At 62.6% G+C, this 5,502-nt stretch overlaps 1 long non-coding RNA gene across 2 annotated transcripts; it reads left to right on the top strand.

The window, feature by feature from the left end:
- The first annotated feature begins 2,959 nt into the window (after positions 1–2,959).
- Positions 2,960–4,552, top strand: LOC130683069 (uncharacterized). 2 transcript variants are annotated; one of them, XR_008996713.1, is made up of 4 exons: positions 2,960–3,661; positions 3,749–3,844; positions 3,958–4,155; positions 4,249–4,552. It is a non-coding gene; the product is annotated as an uncharacterized LOC130683069 (long non-coding RNA). The 2 variants fall into 2 exon arrangements; XR_008996712.1 differs by lacking the exon at positions 3,958–4,155.
- The last annotated feature ends 950 nt before the right edge of the window (positions 4,553–5,502 follow it).

Raw genomic sequence — 5,502 nt, 5'->3', positions numbered from 1 at the left:
AGCGAGAAAAAAGATGTGACACACCTCCATATCGTGTTTATATTGCTTTCCTGTTGAAATAATAGTTTGGATGTATTGGACTAAAATATATTGCAATTGATTTGACCTGTTTGTACCTTTTAAAGGGACTAGACAAATGCTAGCGTTTCTTCGGACTGCACTGCTCTACAGCAGTTTCTCAGAGTGTGAGTTAACACAGGGAGGACAGTGGCACTGGGGGAATAAGGTGAGCCGGATTTGGGATGTCTTTGATGGAGGGCAGGTGTAAATAAAAACAAAATCAAGAGTGACATGAATGCCCCCGAGTTGGGTGACTGGGAGCCCAGTGGTGCCACCACCTGAAGAAGGAAGCAGGGCAGAAGGAAAAGTGGGAAGGATATTGAGCCCAGCTCTGCACATGGTGACTGGGATGTGCAGGGGACATCCATGTGGACCGGGCCGGGAGGCTTGAATGCACAGAGCTGACATCTAGGAGAGAGGCCTGGGCTGGAGGCAAAGACTGGGCAGCTGTTAGCGCGGTGGCAGTAGCTGGAACTATGGTGGTGCCCACCCTCCACCCACCCTTCACATAGAGGAGCCCATGAAGAAAACTGGTACCAGCAGGTTCAAACACTGTAGCCCCATGAAGTCCAAAAGGGGGGATTTCAGGAAGCAGAAAATGAAGGTCAGGAGGAGACCTGGAAGCCCTGCTTGTCATCTCCAAGCGTCTCGGGAAGAGGCAGGTACAGCCCAGCCTGTAGAACCACTCAACTGCCATCCGAGGGACTTCCTCAGCAATGCCCACGCTCTTTTTGGCATCATCGGCTCTGCTGTTCCAATGTCACCATTTGGTGTGGGCCTGGGAGCCTCCTTGATGTCAATAAACTGTCTGAATCTAAAAGCAGCTCTTTGTGCCTTTAGCAGCCCAATCAGTCGAGCCTGGCCGTGGGGCCTTGCCTCATCCCATGTGCCCAGCATTCTCCCTCCTCTGAGTCTCCCAGTAACTGAACGGTTCCTGGCCTCAATGCCTGTGCAAACCCAGCCCATTCCCTAGAAGTCAGGGCCTCTTCTGGGTTACTTCTGCGCACACTGGGCATTGCCCACCCCGCTAAGGGCCGACCCCATGCCTGAGCAGAACCCTGCAGTCCCTGCACCCAGGGAGATGCAGGACAGTGGGAGGCGCCCAGACGGTCTGGGCCAGGGGCTCCCCTCCTAGGCTCTTTCCTGTCTGCCCACTGGAAGCGCCGCTGAGACGCTCTCCCAGGAATCCCTGGAGGGAGGCCATGTGTCCCCGAAAAACCTCGGCGAGTCCTTTCCCTTCTGAGCCTCTGTTTCTTCTTCCACGTGAGGATTAGGCCTCCGCGCACACACGGAGAGGGCTGGCGGGGAGGACCTGCCGCGCAGCTCTGGGAGTGGTCAGCCGCTCCTCCTCGCAGGGGCCTCGCAGGCCACAGGCCGCGCCCTCTGAGGGTGGGCTGGAGGCGGGCCTACTGGGCTCCCCGCTGCCTCCCCCGATCCCGCAGGTGCTGGGCCCTGAAGCACGTCATGCACCCCACTCGTCTGAGCCCCTGCTGCCCGGGAACCGGCCTGGCCACCCGCCTCGAGGTCCAGCATATGTTCGTTCAGCACCAGCTGTGCGCTGGGTGCTGCTTTCGGTCCTGGGGCTGCGGCAGGAGTGAAGTGGGGAGACAGCCCACACCGCCACCCGCTCTGGGAGGTGCTCACAGGCGCTGTCGCTCTCACGAAGAAAGACCGGTCAGTGCAGCACGGCAGGCGGCGCCCCAGCCCCGCGTCAGGGAAGGGTAGGCGGAGCCCCGCCGCAGAGGCTGGTGTGCGTGGGCAAGGCCCGCCCCGGCCCCGGCCTCTGCCCGGGCACTGGCCGTCCTCCAGAAGGGCCCAGGCTGCCCTGGGCGGTGGCAGCCGAGGGAAGGAGCGAGCTCCCTTCACGGTGTCCCAGCCCCGCCGGCTGGACTCAGCCCTTGGGCCCCGATCAGGCACTAGCTGGGCCAGGGGGCTGGGGCGGGTCTCCCAGCAAAGGGGGTTTAAGTCTGGCCCAAGGGGTGTCAGCCCAGGCACCCCCAGCCCCCAGGGCGCCCACCCTCTGGGCCCCAAGCCCTGTGACAGTCGCCGCCTCGCAGTGCCTCCGGGCGGCCACTAGAGGGCAGGGACGAGCCGTGGTCTGGGGGGGCGGGCGGGAGCTCAGGCGGGGGTGAGCAGGCAGGGAACCCCACCCTCCCGCTCCCGGCCCTGCTGGGATCCTGGGAGGACCGCACTTTGAAGGTACGGCGGCTGCGCCCGCATCACCACCCCCAGGAAGGATAACGGAATCCCGCTCAAAGGACGACTAAGCCCTCCAGCCCCCAAGGGCGGGGAAACGGAGGCACTGCAGCAGGAGGAACCGCCCCCTGTGGCTGCCCTGGGGGACCCTGTCTGAAAGGCCCGGCTCTGCTCATCCCCCTGCCGTGGGAGCCCCGGTCCCAGAGACAGGAGGTGGCAGCCTCTGGGCACCTAGTCTGCATGTGGCAAAAGCCAGCACCCTGCCCCCTGCCCTGCTCGGGGGCTCCCAGTTCTCGGTACGCAGCCCCACCCTTGCCCCTGGCTGCCCCAGGCTGCCCTGCACCACTACCTCCCAACCCTCACGAAGGGAGGCGTGTCCTGGGCAGCCACCGCAAAGCCTCCCGAACTAGCGCGCGTCAAACAGTAGGAGTCCAGTCTCCAAGCCAGAGGCCACGGGTCTGAGAGCCGGTGCGGGCGGGGCTGCTTCCCCTGCAGGCCGGGAGGACAGTCTGCTCGGGCCTCCCCAGCTCCGGGTGTGGCCAGAAATCCTCCGTGGGCTTGGAGGCGTGTGGCTCCGGTCACTGCCCCGCTTTCACTTGGTCCTCACCCCGGGTCCCAAATCTCCCTCCTCTGTGTCTGTGTCCCCTTCCTCACAGGGCACGTTCCCTGGATGTGGGCGCGCTGCAGCCCAGGAAGAGCTCACCTGGCTGTCAGTAGATGATCCTTATCTATTGTCGTCCGCTAGACCCTATGCCAAGTGAGGTCACTCTGAGGGTCCGGCGGACGTGAGTCTGGGGGCCCTACTCAGCCCCCAGCGGAGCGTCAGACACTCGCTAGTGCGGGGCGGTGTCCCAAGGCCAGAGCCGCCGCCTCGCCGCCGCCGGCCCAGCCTGTCCACTGGGCCCCCACGGAGGTCGGCTCTGAGCTCGGCAGCGTCCGGAGGGGGACCGGGAGCTGGCCCCACCCTGCCCTTGAGGAGCCTAGCCTTGGGAGCCTGGGAAACGCGAGTGGTCCCAAGGTTAATTAATTATTACATTTGAAATGCGCCCATTAAGGGTCCCACAAACAGGAAAGTATTAATCACCCATTTCCTCAGAGTGACAAGTGCATTTCCCTAAATTCCTCTGCTGCTGACTTAACTGAATGATAATCTCCCTGCGGCTGCATTTCCCGGGAAGTCACGGCTCATGAATATTCTGGCATCGCAATTTGCTTTTTAAAAGGACAGACTTATTAATTCATTTTTAAGTTTGCTGTCATGAATAGTAATTCTCAGGCCTTCACATAATGAAATGGCAGTGGCCTAGTCAGCCAGACAGTTCCCGGTCCTGTCGGGGGTGGAGTGAGGGGTGCCAGGCCTTCCTGCCCCTGGCTCCAGACACACAGTCGCCCGGGCAACGTCAAGGTCAGTGTGACACCTCCCCTCCCCATCCCTCCCCTCGGCACCTTCCAGTTTCTAAGCGGGTCCTCCCCTCGGTCCTTGCCTGTGCAGTCGCCACAACACAAGAGTGTCACCGCTGGTGAGCCAGGTGGACGGTGGGACGCCGAGCCACGGAGTCAGACAGGAGGCTGTGTGATCTTGGGCAAGGTACTTGGATTTGAGCCTCAGTTTCCTGGTGTGTGAAATGGGAGTCTCAAGCCGGGATTGACCCGGGCGTACCCAGTGCAGACCCAGTTCTTATGCCGGCTCTGCCGCCCCAGGCCTGGAGGGACACGACACGCCGGCCTGAAGTTCAGATCTTCTGTTCCCGAGCAGACAGAGGAACCGCACCGACCAGCGGCTTCCCCGGGAGCATCTGCCCGGGGTGATTTCTGTCACTTGATGCAATTACGACAGACTCCCAAGTGCCCAGTCAACAGCAGCGATTCGCTACCTACACATTTAAGTAGAAATCAGAGGTCATAGCTGCTCCCTTCCATAGCGGCTTCTCTTCTAAGACTGGCAGTGAGGGGCGGGAAGGACCCTCCTCTGACCCTGGCCTCTCCCGACAGGTGGTGCCATCGCATCAACGGGGCCCGTCACCGTGACCCCCCACAGACTGGACGACACCTCCAGTCCCGCTGCGCTCCCAGACCTCTCACCACCCTGGGCCATCTCTCTGCACCTGCCCAGCCAGCGCTTCCCACCCTGGACCCTAAGACTCAAGTCAGGCCCCTCGGCGGCAAAGCCCACCCTGGCAGCCCCCACCAGGCTTGAGTCTGGGGACCTCTCAGGACCTACGGGATCCGAGGTCTGGTCTCCGTGTGTCCCTCCCTCCTCGACCCCAGGCCAATACAGGGCCCGTAGCCAAGCCTCGGTTTGCTTTGAACGCGTGCGTGTGCGTGTGTGGACAAACGCATACGGGGGGCCCGGGGCCTAGGTCATCCGGGGGAAAATGGCCCCTTACAAGTGCTCCTCGCAGGGAGCCCCGCACACTGGGTTCTCACGCCGCTTTCCAGCACAGTGACAGGTCCGGAAACGGGGTTCCGACCTGCGGGGCCCCGCAGCGCCCTCTGCCGGCAGCCGCCGCCCTCCGCGCAGGCCCGGGGCGGGACTGACCGAGTCCTCTGCGGGGCTGGCCACTCCGCTAGGGGAGCTGGCCGGTCGGGACAGCGCTGGGCACACGCGGCATCGATGACCCAGGAGAGAACTACTGAGTCAGGGCCCGAGAGCTTTACTGTAATCGTAATCGGACGCCTTTCACCGTCACAGAGCATCTGAGTGGCCGGGGACTCCTGGAGCCCCACTTCGTTTCCAGAAGACTGTGTGCTCTCTGCTGAAATGGCATTTGTGGAATTTGCGGTGATTTTTCAAAGGGACGCATGGGCCCCATGGTGGGGAGGTGCTGGGGGGCAGAGCTGGCACACACACGAGTGACATTCAGAGTCCCAGCTGCCAGGCACTAAGTGCCAGTAACACACCCCCGTGGCTCCCTGTGACCAGAACGAGCTCCCGGGGACTGGGGGCCGCGCCCAAGGGGTAAGAAGGCCTCAGGCCAGGCACGCACAGGAAGCCAGACCCTCCCTCCTCCTGAGCCAGCCTCACCTGCACCCTTCCTGCCCTCTGCAGAGCCTGGATGGGCACCCAGGGACCCTGGGTGGGGTCAAAAGGCCTGGAGACGGGCAAAGCGTTCCCAAGGTCTGGGGGGCAGGGCAGGATGGGGCCCAGGCACCTGAGGGCCTTTCGTGGCTGGGCCAGCCCTCACGGGCAAGCCTCAGGCAGGAGTGTCCAGCCAGGCCGGCGGAGCCGAGGCACAAGGCTCCAGG

Source organism: Manis pentadactyla, chromosome 3, assembly GCF_030020395.1.
Source record: "Manis pentadactyla isolate mManPen7 chromosome 3, mManPen7.hap1, whole genome shotgun sequence".
Classification (NCBI taxonomy): Eukaryota; Metazoa; Chordata; class Mammalia; order Pholidota; family Manidae; genus Manis; species Manis pentadactyla.
This window is presented reverse-complemented; position numbering and strand designations above follow the sequence as displayed.